General features: G+C 38.0%; 1 pseudogene across 1 annotated transcript; it reads left to right on the forward strand.

Moving 5' to 3' along the window:
• The first annotated feature begins 3,210 nt into the window (after positions 1 to 3,210).
• LOC147285954 (disease resistance protein RPV1-like) lies at positions 3,211 to 7,196 on the forward strand (annotated as a pseudogene). Its single transcript, XR_015121667.1, has 6 exons — positions 3,211 to 3,706; positions 3,986 to 5,081; positions 5,186 to 5,617; positions 5,704 to 5,973; positions 6,025 to 6,594; positions 6,672 to 7,196. The product of XR_015121667.1 is annotated as a disease resistance protein RPV1-like (transcript).
• Positions 7,197 to 16,029: the final 8,833 nt, after the last annotated feature.

Here is a 16,029-nt window from a genome sequence, read left to right on the forward strand (position 1 = left end):
AGCAAGACCATGGGGCGAAAGAAAGGTCATGATCAGAGGAGTAGGAATATACCATAATCGAGTTGATTCGCCGCCGAGTTCGCTGAAAAATAGGTCGGAAAGCCACTAGCTTCTCGGCGTCGATTCGCCGCCGTGGCTAGGTGAATGGGCGATCGGAGGGTACCTTTGTGTTCAGAACGACGAGAGGAACAAACCCGATAGGTCTGGTGCCTCGTCGTGGCCGGAAGAAGTAGATCTCCGTCGGAGTTGACTCTCGATTTTCACGTCGTTTTGTCACTATTGGTGACTGGATAGACGATCGGAGGCCATGGGAAGAAAGAGGCGAGCACGAAGAGGTAGGTCTTGCCGCCATCCATGGCCGGGCGACGATGCATTGAGGAGAGAAAGAGTGATGGTGAAGAGAGAGAATGGGGGGAAATGAGATAAATGAAAGGAGTGGAAGAGAGATGGAGCGAGGCATAAAGAGAAACGGAGAAGGGAAAGAAAATAAAAATGCATGTGGACCGGGCAAAATAAAATATGGGCCGGAAGAAAATCAATTGGACTCGCTAGGAAGGCCGATTAAGGAGCAGGACTTTAGAGGAATTAGGTAGCTCAATGTGGATGTATTAATAATTATCTAAAAAATAAAACTAATTATAAAAAAATTATTAAATAAAAATAATCATAAAAAAAATTTGTAAAATAGAACTAAAAGAAACAAAAAAAAAATCCACAAAATAAAACTAATTGAATTTTAAAAAGTAAAAAAATATAAAAAAAATGGGGCATCCTCCTTCCCCCACCAAGTCCCCGCCCACCATTCCCCCCACCACCCAGCCCCACCCTTTCCCCCACCACCTAGCCCCTGCCATCCCCCTTACTCGCGGCCCTTTCCTCCTTTTCCCTTCCCCCACCCAGCCCCACCCCCTCTCCTCTCTCTGCCTCACTTTCTCTCTCATCTCTCTTTGCCTCTCCTTTCTTTCTCTCTGTCCCCAGCCAACTCTCCCCCACCTCTTCCCCGTCCTTGTCGCACCTTCCCTCACCCAGCCCGCTCGCCCCTCTCCTTTCCCTGCCTCAATTTCTCTCTCATATCTCTCTGCCTCTCCTCTCTTTCTCTTTCTCTTTCTCCCCAACCAGATCCCTCCAACCTCTCCCCACCCCATCCTTCCCCCATCCCCGTCGCAACCCAGTCCATCCCCTTCCCCATCGCAACCCAGCCCATCCCCTTCTACTCTCTCTCTCTGCCTCACTTTGTCTCTCCTCTCTTTCTCTCTGCCTCCCTAAACATATGGTCACCATGTCGTCACCATATGTTCGACATAGCGACTGAAAGGGTGTTTTAGTCCCAAAAGTGTCAAAAGAGCCAAAAAATATTATTTTGTGGCGGAAGGTCAAAAAAGTTATAAGAGCATTAAATGAGGTTATTTCACAAAATTTCCCTAACTAAATTCCATAGCAATAAGAACAATTTTCAAATATGTCAGGGGGATCTTAGACTGCAAACGATCTGCGTAGGTACCAATCGCTCAACAATTGACATGTAGCTAGTGATCTATTTGTTTCTTTATTTTCTACTTGAATCATAATATTTATGGGGTTGATTAAAATTTTATAGTGTATTTAAGCTCCAATTGCAGTTGGCTGGATCAATGTGAACCGTCAATTGATCAGTTTGAAGCGCTGAGCAATCAGTATTTCTCTTTGTCCATATCATTTTGACTAACAAAATCTATGGTTTGTCACTAATATTAACAACCTCTTAAAAAATGTGAATGGTAAGCGAAATTTAATACTGTTTTCCATTTTTTGGTTTGAACTATTGTTTTCAAGTAGGGAAAGTTTTAGTTACAATACTTGAACTTTGATCGTTTTGTCAATTCAAGATATGAATTTTGTTTTGTGACATTATGCTCCCTTAGGGGCAGCTTCCATTTGTGTCAAAATAGTTCATCCTCCAGTTATATTACTCGTTACACATGATCACTTAGCCAAAATTATCGTGCCACAATTAATTTTTTAGCTACAGTACATGAACGTACGCTGATTGTTGTGCTAGTTTAGTATATAAATTTCTTTTATATCATTCTGCCCCATAAACTTTCATTTTGTGTCAAAATGACTCATTCCATGAGTTATGTCACATTTTTTGTCCCAAAGTGATCATGTACCACCCTCCCCACCAACCTGCCCCGCCTAGCTTGGCCTCCTTCTAGTACCAGGTGGTCCAACCAAAAGGTACCTTTTTTGGGATTGTGATAGAGTTCTAAATATATATATATATATATATATATTCTTATCTAACTTGTTCAAGAAATCAACATCTTATAATTTCATGTACGTGATTATGTGTGTGACATGTGATCACTTTTAAACGAAAAATTTGACAAACCTAATTGAATGTACTATTTTGATACAAATAGTCTAAAACTCTAAATGATTCCACTTTTTTTTTTTTTTTTTTTTTTTTAACATAAAACAATTTCATTTTCGTGTTTATTTGATAGAGAAATTAAGATTCACAAAATTCTCAAAAATACTCGTCTTGAACATCCTCTTCTTCTTCAGCTTCACCACCCGCCTCCCACCTCCTGTTCTTCATCAACTTTCAATACCTTTCCGCTCTCTGAATGTGATATATCTGAAGCTTTGTTTGAAGCATATACCTGAAGTTTCTTTCCAAAACCAGAAAAAAGAAGAAAGCTTTTTTCAAGCATGCACTCAGTTTTACATTCATTGAGATTTTCGGTGGAGAAGGGGGCGAGGATGCCAAGAACAGGAAGCCACCACCAGGATGGTCCAGTTGGGAATTTCATCGAACAGCTTGCGGTCATCACGATATTTGAATTGCAATCTTCATGGAGATAAGCTAGTCCTTTAAACTCCAATGCCATATTGAATCATGTGTCCCAATCCGTTTATCCAGATACCCATTTGCCAATGATGCTAACTTCCTCTTTCCCTCACCAAAACTTCTTTCAAGGATGACAGTTATTCAGATTCATAAACTGTTGTAAATCTGTTAAATTGCTGATTTCATATGCTTTTGGTTTCATCCATTTATTAAAAATTATATATTTAGATTTGAGACAAATTCAGACGTGTGTGCTAATGATGCCATTGACTTTAATTATTCTATAGACGTCATTCTTGGTAGGTGGCTGACTTTGATCATCCATCCATTCTCATCTCTCCATTTGCATATAATACCCAGGTCTCTTCTTCTTCTCAATGGCTGCTGCTAGAATCCCACAGGGCGCTTCTTCCTCCTCAAACAGGTGTAGCTATGATGTCTTCTTGAGTTTCAGAGGCAAAGACACACGCAAGGGTTTTACTGATTTTCTCTACAGAGCTTTGGAGTGGGCAGGATTCCACACCTTTAGAGATGATGATGAAATTGAAAGAGGAGCAGAAATCAGGGCTGAGCTGCAGAAAGCCATACAAGAGTCACGAGTTTCCATTATTGTCTTTTCCAAGGACTACGCTTCCTCAACATGGTGCTTGGATGAACTTGCCATGATCATGAAACGCACAACAACTGATGGCCACATGGTTGTGCCAGTCTTCTACCATGTCGATCCATCTATGTCCGGAAGCAGAGTGGGAGTTTTGCAGAAGCATTTGGTAGACATGAACAGCGCTTCAAGGCGGAGATGGACAAGGTGGAAGACTGGAAAAGAGCTCTTAGAAGTGTTGCAGATCTGGGTGGGATGGTTCTAGGAGATGGGTAATCATTTTAAAGTTGGCATCTTTTTATTATAAATGTTGGATTTTTGTTCAATCTTCTTTATGAAATTCATGTACCTTGGCACATTTAAATTTAAGATTCATTTGTTCATATCTTATTAAAGATAAAATTAATTATCATCAATTGTTCAACTTCATATTATCATCAGTTGTTGCACCCTTCTATATAGAAAATAAAAATTTATTTTTATTTTTTTTTTTTTGGGCCAAGAAAAATTTATTTATTTCATATATGTTGATATCAGTAATATATTTATAGGTACGAGGGGAAGTTTATCGAAGATCTTGTTGAGGAGGTTGGAAATAAACTGGCTCACAAAGCATTATATGTTGCTCCCTTTGTGGTCGGAATGGATGATCGTGTGAAAGGCATAAACATGTGGTTGAAAGATGGATCGAATGATGTTGGTGTAGCTGTGATCTGTGGGATGGGCGGAATTGGCAAGACCACCATTGCCAAAGCTGCTTATAACCAAAACTTCAATAGATTTCAAGGCAGCAGCTTTCTTGCAGATTTAAATAGAGAAAGGTCAGGAAAACCCAGTGATTTGATTTGCTTGCAAAGACAACTTCTTTCAGATATCCAAAAGGGGAAAGCAAGGGAAATATACAGCACAGATGAAGGAATGAGAATGATCGAATCTGCTGTATATGGCAAAAGACTTCTTATTGTTGTTGATGATGTAGACCACTCGGACCAATTCAATGCAATTCTTCGAATGCGGAACTGGCTGCATCCAGGAAGTAAAATTATCATCACAACTAGACGTGAAAATTTGTTAAATTCTAGTGAAACTTGCAAAATGTTTAAGGTTCAAGGATTGTATGATTGTCAATCACTTGAGCTTTTCAGTTGGCATGCCTTCAGACAAAACCATCCTATTGAAGGCTACATGGAGCTTTCAAGATCTGTAGTACAACACTGTGATGGGCTTCCATTAGCTCTTGAAGTTCTAGGATCTTCTCTATCTGGAAAAGGTGCAGATGTCTGGGAAGATCAATTGAAGAAGTTAGAAGTGATTCCTCATGGAGAAATTCAAAAAGTTATTAGAATAAGCTATGATTCTCTACAAGATGATCATGACAAAGAGTTATTCCTTCACATAGCTTGTTTCTTCATAGGAAGGAAGAAGGATTATACAATTACAATACTGGACAGCTTAGGATTTAACACAACGAGTGGAATTGAAAATTTAGTTGACAGATGTCTAGTGAAAATTAATTTCGAGAATAAGTTGGTCATGCATCAATTACTTAGAGATATGGGAAGGGGAATTATTCGCAAGGAATCACTTGACCCTGGAAAACGTAGTAGGGTGTGGCATCATATAGAAGCGTCTAATATTTTTGAGAAAGTTAACTGTAAGAAACATATATACTCCTCATGTGTGTCTATTGGTTTTTGTGTTATGCATTTTTTATAACTTGTTACAACCCCAACGTTCTCATGTGTTGGCAGGGTACTGACACTATTAAGGGCTTCATGCTCAATGTTCCTTTGTTGATGGAAGATGAGTCTACTGAGTCAATAATTGGTAGAAGTAACAAAAAACGATGCCATGTTGAAGATTCTGGTGAAAATTCTTCCAAGCGACGCAAGCTTGATTTCTTCTCCTGGAACCCAATTAACTTTTTCTCAATCAATTCAAGTCTTGCTTCAAATGAGGTGGACTTCAGTACAGAGGCATTTAGAAGGATGCACAATCTTGAAATTCTCCTACTCAATAATGTAAAAATCAGTGGAAGCTATGAAGATTTTCCAAAACATTTAGTATGGTTGTCGTGGCAAGGATTCCATTCAAAATCAGTACCAGCCAATTTTAATTTGGAAAAACTAGTTGGTCTTGAGTTGCAGAATAGCTGCCTGGAACACGTCTGGAAGGGAACCAGGGTACTAATTCTAACTCTTCTCTCTCTCTCTCTCTCTCTCTCTCTCTCTCTCTCTCTAATTATACTAATTATTTCTCTTTTAAACAGTTTCTTCCAAGTCTGAAGATCCTTAATCTCAGTCATTCACACAGCCTTATCACAACCTCTAACTTGTCAGGCCTGCCTAGGCTTGAGAGATTAATTCTTAAATATTGTATAAATTTGGCTGAGGTTGATGAATCCATTGGAAAGCTAAAGAAACTTGTGTCCTTGAATCTTAAAGGCTGCAAAAATCTCATAAAACTTCCAAGAAGTATTGCCATGTTGGAATCTCTTAAGGAGCTTATTCTCTCTGGTTGCTCAAAGCTCAGCTTTCAAGTCAATACAACTGCTAGAAATCAGCCACAATGTACATCTACTGATATGAAGATAGTTCCTCTGTTTTTGAGTAAGTCATGGCTATCAGTCTGGTCTGTGGTATCACCAAGAAAAAGTCTTGAGCTCAGCAATTTCTCATTGTCAAATTTTCCACATTTTTTGGGAAGGTTAAGACTCGATTACTGTAATCTATCAGAGATTCCCAGTCATATTTGTGGTCTGTCCTCGTTGAAGCATTTGGATCTAAGTGGAAACCCAATGATGAGACTACCAGAAAACATTAAGGATCTTATTATGCTCCAGAGTCTTGTGGTAAACAATTGCACAACCCTCATAATGATTCCAGACCTCCCACCAAGTTTAGTGAAATTGAAAGCAAACTCTTGCACATCATTGAAAATAATAGGCAATTTACCAAAGGTGCTTCGATTATTTATTGATATTTTGGGATGCAAGCGATTAGTTGAAGTTCAAAGCAGGTTCAATATAAAACCGTTGAGAAGTGTTGACATAAAAATGATCAAAGATATGGGCTTGTTCAATTTGGAATCCATTGGGAGCACTGATGAGGTCTTAATGTTCAACTTTCCCACATTTACAACCATGAAGGGTCCCCTCCAGGTTCTCTCTCTCTCAAGTTGTTATTAGTATGATTTTTATAGCTTATTATAAAATAAGTGATGTGCATGAAACTGCAGGGAGTGTATGAACCTGGCATATTTAGCATTTCCCTTCCTGGACACAACATCCCAGAATGGTACATGTACAGGAGAAAGGGTGACTCTGAGTTGTCTATTACTCTACCTTCACACCCCCATAATCTCAAGATCCGAGGCTTAAATGTATGTCTTGTTTATTCACCGCCAGGAAAAGAATATGTATATCTTCAAGTCAGTAATGATAGCAAGGGTCTTACGTGGACCTACTCTCCAATCACATGGGCTTGTTCCGAAGAGCATACTGATGGTACATGTCTATGGCTAAGCCGATGGAGGTTTGGAGATGATGAATTGGAAGCTGGGGACAAATTACTTGTTTCATTAATTGAAGGTTCCAAAATAAAGGAGTTTGGAATCCAGCTTGTGTATGAGCAGGATATAGCAATCCAACCAGAAAGAGCTTATTGGAGGCAGAATATCGACGTCGACGGTGATGAAGATATGTCAGTGACACTGTCAGCTTTACATACTTGTCAAGGCCACTACATTCTATGTAATTACTGATGACAATCTAGAAAAACAAATCAAGAAATAACTTTAAAACTGCTTCACATTATTAAAATTCAAGTAAAACTCTAAACTTAAAAAAAAAAAAACAAAAAAACAAAAAATCAAATCCAGCCAATCCACCCTCACCCCCGATGTGAGACTCCGTAAATTTTTTAAATTTTATTTGAGATTTATTTTGAGATTTTAATAATTTATTTTAAGAAGTTGTGATTGTCAAAAATAGTTTAGAAGTCAAAAATAATATTTTGATCCCTTAGCGAATTAGTACTCATTGAGATAAGTCCGTATGATTTTTCGGTGATTTTTTCTGAGACCCGAGCTATTTTAACGAATTTATAAAAATAATATTTAATTATACTTAAGGGCAAACAAGGAAGTTTGAGAAAAAAGTTGATGATTTAACAAAAATATGGATGACAAGTGCCACATTGGTATATATTGATAATTTTAGATGATAAATTGGCAAGAAAAAAAAATTAGGTGTTGCAGGAATACACTCTCTGTAGTCTAAGTGATATTTGAGTAAAAAAGCCTTTATTTAAAATTATATATTTAGATTTGTGTTGTAAAAGTATGTGAAAATTAGGGTTTGTGGAAGAGAGGAGGCAGAGAGAATATGATCAGTCTATCTTATTCATGTTATAAATATCCTTATATAGAAGTAGGGTTTACTAGGTTTTGTATATTTACTAGTATGCCCCTACAACTAATTACAGGGATAGCCACATATAACAATATATTTACAACACTCCCCCTTGGATATTCCATGTCATTAGTGTTGTCTCTGCTATGCGCTTCTAAGTTGCCTCGTTAAAACCTTGCCAAGTAATAAAAACCCTGTGGGAACAAAAACAACCTTGGTCGAAGGAAAAAGAGTGCAACGCGCTTGAGTGTGGAGTAGTTACATCAGAACCTCGAAAGTAGGTGAAGTCATATCTTCTGGATCATAGGCAAATAGTATGTCAATGGGAGCGGGGTGCATTAGAGTTGCTACACCAAAACCTTGCCCGGTAAACCCAATGGGAAAAACCCGTGGTCGAAGGGAAAAGATGAGCAAATGCATATATATCAGATCAACACATCTTCAGGATGTAGTATGAGTAGGGTGACCATGCCAAGATGTGCCTCATTAAAACCTTGCCAGGTAACAAAACCCAGTGGGACAAAATAACCCTGGACGAAGGACAAAAGAGTACACGATGGTCAAGTGAGTATGCTTCGGGATACTCCCCCTGATGTCGACTCCCCCTGAAGATTACATACTAGGTAAATCAGCCAATCTACGCAAACCAATACCTCGAACATGAATCAAGAACGTGGACTTTGGTAGTGACTTGGTAAAGAGGTCTGCATGGTTGTCTTGAGATCGGATCTGCTTGACTTCAATCATCTGATGCTCTTGTTGCTGTTGATTGAAGAAGAACTTCGGTGCAATATGCTTGGTGTTGTCTCCTTTGATGAAACCCGTCTTCATCTGCTCGATGCAAGCGGCATTATCCTCATAGATAATCGTTGGTTCATCAGTGGTGGAATTCAGCCCACACGTACTTCGAATATGTTTGGAAACTGCTCTCAGCCATATACATTCACGAACTGCTTCGTAAAGGGCTATAATCTCAGCATGATTCGAAGAGGTAGCAACAAGGGTCTGTTTCGTTGACCTCCAAGATATTGCTATATTCCCAATGGTAAAGACGTAACCAGTTTGAGAACGCGCCTTGTGCGGGTCTGATAGATACCCTGCGTCAGCATATCCAACAAGGCGGGCATCGTTCCGAGGATCGAGGGGGTTCGATCCATTCCTTGATGCATAGGAATAGAATAAGCCCATATCCGTCGTAGCTCTAAGGTAGCGGAAAATGTCTTTTATGCCATTCCAGTGGCGGCGTGTTGGCGCAGAGCTATATCTAGCTAACAAGTTCACAGCGAATGAGATGTCCGGTCTAGTACATTGAGCCAAGTACAATAATGCGCTTATTGCACTTAGATATGGGACTTCTGGTGCCAATATCTCTTCGTTATCATCTGCGGGACGAAACGGATCCTTCTTAGGATCTAGACTACGGACGATCATGGGTGTGCTAGAAGGCTTCGCTTTATCCTCATTAAAGCGCCTTAACATCTTCTGGATGTAATTTGATTGATGGACTAGAATTCCATCTGCACGGTGCTCGAGCTCCAGGCCGAGACAGAAATTCGTTCTCCCAAGATCTTTCATCTCGAATTCCAACTTCAGGTGTTTAGCAGTTTCCTTGATCTCTTCAGGAGTACCAATTAGATTCATGTCATCGACATAAACAGCTACAATAGCAAAACCAGAACTTGTTTTCTTAATAAACACGCAAGGGCATAGATCATTATTCACATATCCCATCCCGATCAAATACTCACTTAGACGGTTATACCACATCCGTCCGGATTGTTTCAATCCATATAGTGAACGCCTCAAACGAATGGAGAGCGTGTTCCGTGGTCTGGAACTATTTGCATCGGGTATCTTAAGTCCTTCGGGAACTTTCATATATATCTCTGTATCAAGATCCCCATAGAGATAAGCAGTGACCACATCCATAAGCTGCATACTCAGTTTTTCGGAAACTACCAAACTGATAAGGTAGCGGAACGTTATCACGTCCATTACGGGAGAATATGTTTCCTCGTAATCAATCCCAGGGCGTTGAGAAAATCCTTGCGCCACTAGACGAGCCTTGTATCTTACAATCTCGTTTTTCTCATTACGCTTCCTTACAAATACCCATTTAAATCCTACAGGTTTAACATGGGAAGGTGTAGGAACGACAGGCCCAAACACCTTTCTCTTTATCAAGGAATCTAATTCGACCTGGATTGCTTCTTTCCATTTTGGCCAGTCGTCTCGACGTTGACATTCATCAACGGAGCGAGGTTCGATGTCATCGCTAGTTATGATTTCGGTAGCTACCGCGAATACAAATATATCATCGATGATAATCTCGTTTCGATTCCAGAGCTCACTTAAGCATGCATAATTTATAGAGATCTCTCTGTTCTCGGGAGTGGGTTCAGATGTTGGAGCGTCCCCCAACACCGTCTCTTCCAGGACGGACCCATAATCCGGAACTATTTCGTGAGATGGATCGGTTGAGATTGCGATGTCAAGAGGACTCGTTTGTGCCAAATTTATCCTCTTCCGGGGATAAGAGTCCTTCGAACCTAGTGGTCTACCTCGCTTCTGGGCAGGGACATAAGACTGGTTAGCCGCTATGGCCGTACCTCGTCCATCTGGGACGACACGTCCTTCGGGGACAGATATCCTTGCAGGCACGTTTGCAGCAGGTATATGTGATCTCGTCACTTTAGCTAGATCAGAGAAAGCGTCTGGCATATTATGAACTACACTCTGTAGATCTAGAATTCTCCGCACTTCACTATCACATTGTGCGGTTCGGGGATCGAGATGAGACATAGTGGGGACATTCCACGTCAATTCACGTCGTTCTTCAGGAACGGTGACGTTCTTATCTCCCCCTAACGGCGGGAAGACTGTCTCATCAAAGTGACAATCCGCAAATCTGGCGGTAAAGAGATCGCCTGTAAAGGGCTCTAAAAAGCGTATAATAGATGGGGATTCATAACCGACATATATGCCCATCCTTCGTTGAGGGCCCATTTTGGTACGTTGTGGCGGCGCAACTGGCACATAAACTGCACACCCAAATATGCGTAAGTACGAAACGTCAGGTTCGTACCCAGTCACCAGCTGTAACGCAGAGTAAGGTTGGGTAGCAGTGGGCCTCAACCGGACCAACATGGCTGCATGCAAGATTGCATAGCCCCACGCAGAAATTGGAAGCTTGGTGCGGTGTGGTACCAGCCAAACACCCTCCGATGATGAAGTCAGTGATGTGTATTTAGAGGTGTTTGAATGAAAGTCAGGAATAACAGGTGATGAACTTGGGAGAATAGGGAAGAACAAGGTAAAATGTTCTGGGTTTATTCTCAGCAAATTAAGTGTGCTTTTGGTAAGCTTTTTATGAGTGAAAGTTGGTGTATGTGTTTGCTTTTTTTGATAGATAGATCCCCTGAACTTTGTACATATAAGTTGGTTTATATAGTCAAGGGAAATTGTGAAGAGTAAGTTACCTGCATGTGGATGAATGGTTGAGAAAGATCCACGCGTTCAGTCATGAACAGTAGCATGCACAGCTACCCACCTCCTTTGCATTCAATGCTGCATTGAATGCAAGAATGGAAGATCAGGTGGAATGCCCCAATAGTTATGGCTGTAAGCTGGAATATCTAATCTGTCAGAAGATCATGTCAGGTGCACTTGAGTATGGCAGTTCGTCCCAACGTGATCTTCTCAGAATGGCGGTGGGAGGCCGAGCCGATCCGAACACATGTTCCCATGTATAGATATGAAACCCATGTGCGATCGGATAAGATGTTTAGATGATTGGGCCGAACTGATCAGGTAGATGGTGCCGTGATCCCGTCAAGTAGAAATCAACTATGACTTGGATTTTTAAGATGATGTTCATCAATGCCGAGCCGAACCGATCTCAAATAACCAAAAAGATGAACACTGGATTCTTGGAAGATTCTCAGATCGGATCGGATCGGGTATGAAGGATCCGCCAGGATGAGCCGATGTGGTAACATGGAGGTCCAAGCTTTGACCGTTGAAAAGTCAGACCTGAAGTTGGATCTGATCGGCCACGTGTCGAGCCATGATTGGCTGTGGGACCGATGTGGGTTTATCCACAAACAATAACAAACTAGAATAAACACAAATATTTAAAAGGATTATAAAAACATGTAAGTAGAAACGATATAATAGCAGGAATCATAAATTTCATTGATCGAAAGTTTACATAATAGCAATAAAACACACTTGATACAAACTTTATTACAAAGCAAGCAGATATAAATATTCTACATAGAAATTTGGTGATGAAAATAGACTGATCCTCAAGGAAAGGAAAAACGGACAAACCGAGCACTAGAAATAGATAGGAATCTTATTTTTCCTACAAGAAAAGGAAAAGGTAGATTCAAATAAGATTTGCTTTATCAGCCAATAATTAGTTTGTCTAATAATAAGACAGGGGACACATTACTAACTGGAGTCTATAAAAGTCATATAGTATTCAATAATAACTTTTAAAAAGTTGTAATAAAAGTCTAAGTATATTTAAAAAGTCATTAATTTTTATGAAATTTATTTAATGATAGATTTTAATAGACTTTGAAAGACTTTAATATATATTTCAAAGTCATTATAAATTCGACCTCTCCTCTGCAGATTTCTAAGGATTTCTATAGACTCTCTAGAACTCTGTGAAAATCTGTACATTTTGCAAAAGTCTATCACTTAAAAAAACTCTACAAAAGTCTATATAAATCTATATACACTACACCATCCTAAAAAAAAAATGTTAAATTTTGAAATCCATAGAAATCTCTAAGAAGAAGACTGGAGAATTGATGGTTTAAAAGTCGATGACTTTTTGAATACCACGTGACTTTTGTAAACTTTAAAAAAGTCTGCATTGAATACAACTAAACTTTTATAAACTCTTTAAAAGTCTAGATTGAATACTACTAAACTTTTATAGACTCTTCAAAAGTCTAGGTTGAATACATCTAGACTTTTAATTTCCATTAAAATCCATCAAACTCCGTATTGAATACAACCCTCTTAATTCATGTTTAGTTTAATGCTTTAATTGCTATTATTGAAGGAGGTTTTGTTCAATCCATCGCTGAATTGAAAATTGATCGAATGGAGAGCGAAGGAATTGAATCTTCGAGGAAGCACTTGAAACTAGATGTACGTGCCATCTTCGATCCATGTCTTGTATGTATGTGATTCTGATTGTGTTAATTTGTATCTAAAATCTAATTGTCAGCAAGAGTTTCAGGAAGGAGGTGGAGCAGTCTCGGACTCAGAGATTAAGCTGCTGCTGCTGCTATTGATCTCGCGTCTTCGGCCTCCAAAGCTGTGCACTTAGCTCGCCACTATGCTCGCTGCTATTGGGAGCTCTCTAAAGCTCGCCTCAGGTACACATGCATCTACACAACATATTTTCATGATTTTTTATTTATTTATGTAAATATAGAAAAAAAAAAAAAGGTGTTTCTTGGGTTGGGGTTTTTCTATAATTCTTTGACTGATATTGAAGTTGTTTTGTGTTTGTTCTGATTCAAATTGTTACTATTACAGGTTGCTTTTTGACAAAAGAAAAATGTTAATGATGTAAACTGCACTACCGAATAAGATGTATCCAAAAGTTTGCTGATCGATCATGATAAAAGGGCCAATATTTCTTAAATGGACCTCTCGATTTAGCAACAAAATGGAGAGGATCCAAATCCTTGCCAAATCTACCCAATCTTTGACTTTGCTATATTGCCTTTTGTAGCTTGTAAGTTTAAATGTCTGCAATGGTTTAGTGCTTTTTGGGTTCATCAAAGCCTATAATTGTTTGTTTGTAAATTGTAATTGTGCGACAGTGTTTAATATGCACACTGTCTGACAATATATAATATACACATTGTCTGACAGTGTATAATGTGCACACTGCGTGACAGTGTATAATATGCACACTGCTTGACAGTGTCTAATTAGTATGGTATGCAGTAAATTCAGTCATTGTCGCACTATCACTGATTTTACTATTATTATTTTCAAACTGAATTTGCATATGTTAATTATCATTTTGACACTTTTGTATAAACTAATGATGCTCTCAACAACATAATAAACAATTTTGAATTGGTGATTGTCACACAATTACTGATTTCGAATCAATGATTGTCTCACGGTATCTGTGTGACACTATCTGTTTCAGTAAATGTGTGACCATTTCTGTTTCAGTATATGTGTGACAGTATCTGTGTGACAGTATCTATTTAGGTTTTTACATGTGTGACAGTGTATGTTTCATTATCTGTGTGACAGTATCTGTTTTGGTATCTGTGTGACAATGTATGTTTCAGTATCAATGTGACAGTGTCTATTTCAGTATATATTTAGGTTTTTACAATTTCCAATTTCCAATTTAAAATCGGCATTTTAGACACTATCTGACAGTGTCTAATATGCACACTATCTGACAATGTCCAATATGCACACTATCTCACAATGTCTAATATTGATATTAACTAATTTGGATCGCAATTAGTGAAATATCCATGAAGTCAACAATACCCATTGAATTTTTGCTTAAAGTTTTCTGCACTAAAATGTCAAGTTGATAAGTGTCTCCTATATAAAATTTGGGTGCCCAAATTTTCTATCGACTTTTTTAGAACAGATCCGAGTCAAATAACAATGATTCAAAGCACTTCTTTTTACACTATTTCGGAAACCCAAGGACTCAATCGTATGGATATGTAAAATACAGGATTTCTAATCCTAGTAGGAAAAGGATACTCAATTTAAAGTGAGTAAACAGAATTCCATACTTGATCTCATAGATACATATAGAATTATGTGGAAAGCCGTATTCGATGAAAGTCGTATGTACGGCTTGGAGGGAGATCTTTCATATCTTTCAACCTCCCCTACAATATCGTCACCGCAGTAGAGTTTAACAGGCTTATATAAAAAAGATGATATAAGGATTTCGAAATAAGCTATACTGACTAAAAAAATTGCATTTGTTATAAATTCATACCAATCCACATAATGATTTCTATTTTGATGTAAAAGGTTTATAAATGAAGTTAGCAATTTGGATAGTATATCCACATCCATTCCTTCCTGATTGAAGAAAGGAATTCCTGATCCCCAAGAATCGATCTTTCTTTTAGTTGTTGAATCTCTCTTTCATTGATCAAATCTTTAATCCATCTAAAATCACAACAACATAATAAACACTTTTGAATTAGTGATTGTCACACAATTACTGATTTCGAATCAATGACTGTCGCACAGTATCTGTGTGACAGTATTTGTTTAGGTTTTTACAGATACTGATTTTCAGTATCTATATGACAGTATCTGTTTAGGTTTTTACAAATACTGATTTTCAATATCTCTCACACAATTATTGATTTCGAATCTATAATTATCACACAGTGTCTAATATGTTTTCGAAACTATGCGACAATTTCCAATTTAAAATCGGCATATTATACATTGTTAGACAGTGTCTAATATGTTTCTGAAACCTGTATGACAATTTTCAATTCAAAATCGGCATATTAGACACTGCCTCTATTATGTTTGTGAAATTATGCGACAATTTCCAATTTAAAATTGACATATTAGACACTGTTACTGGGTGACAATTTTCAATTTAAAATCGGCATATTAAACACTGACTCTAATATGTTTTTAAAACTGTACGACAATTTTCAATTTAAAATTGGTAACTGTGCGACATTTTTCAATTAAAAAATAATATCTAATATGTACACTGCATGTGTCTAATATGCATCTTAAACAAGAGGATGAAGAGAAACAAGATGCAACGAAAAAAAGGAGAAAAATAGGAAAAAAAAAAAACCATTATACATTGCTGCAGGTAAAAAAAGGAGAAAAGAAAAAAAAAAAAAAGTTACACGTTGCTGCTGGTAAAAAAAAGAGAAAGGAGAAAAAAAAGGTTACACATTGTAGGTAAAAAAAAAAAAGGAGAAAGGGAAAAAAAATTGTTATTAACCTTTTTTAATTTTTAAAATTATAATATTTATAAATATATATATAATTTTTAAAATTATAATATATATATTATAATTTTTAAAATTATAAAAATGCCAACAACTAACCAGAAGTTGACACATGTCCAAAGTAAAGGTCAACAACCATTTTTTCGCCCTTTCTCCCTTTTTTTTTTTTTTT

This window comes from Dryas octopetala, chromosome 4 (genome assembly GCF_963921425.1).
Source record: "Dryas octopetala chromosome 4, drDryOcto1.1, whole genome shotgun sequence".
In the NCBI taxonomy this organism is placed as follows: domain Eukaryota; kingdom Viridiplantae; phylum Streptophyta; class Magnoliopsida; order Rosales; family Rosaceae; genus Dryas; species Dryas octopetala.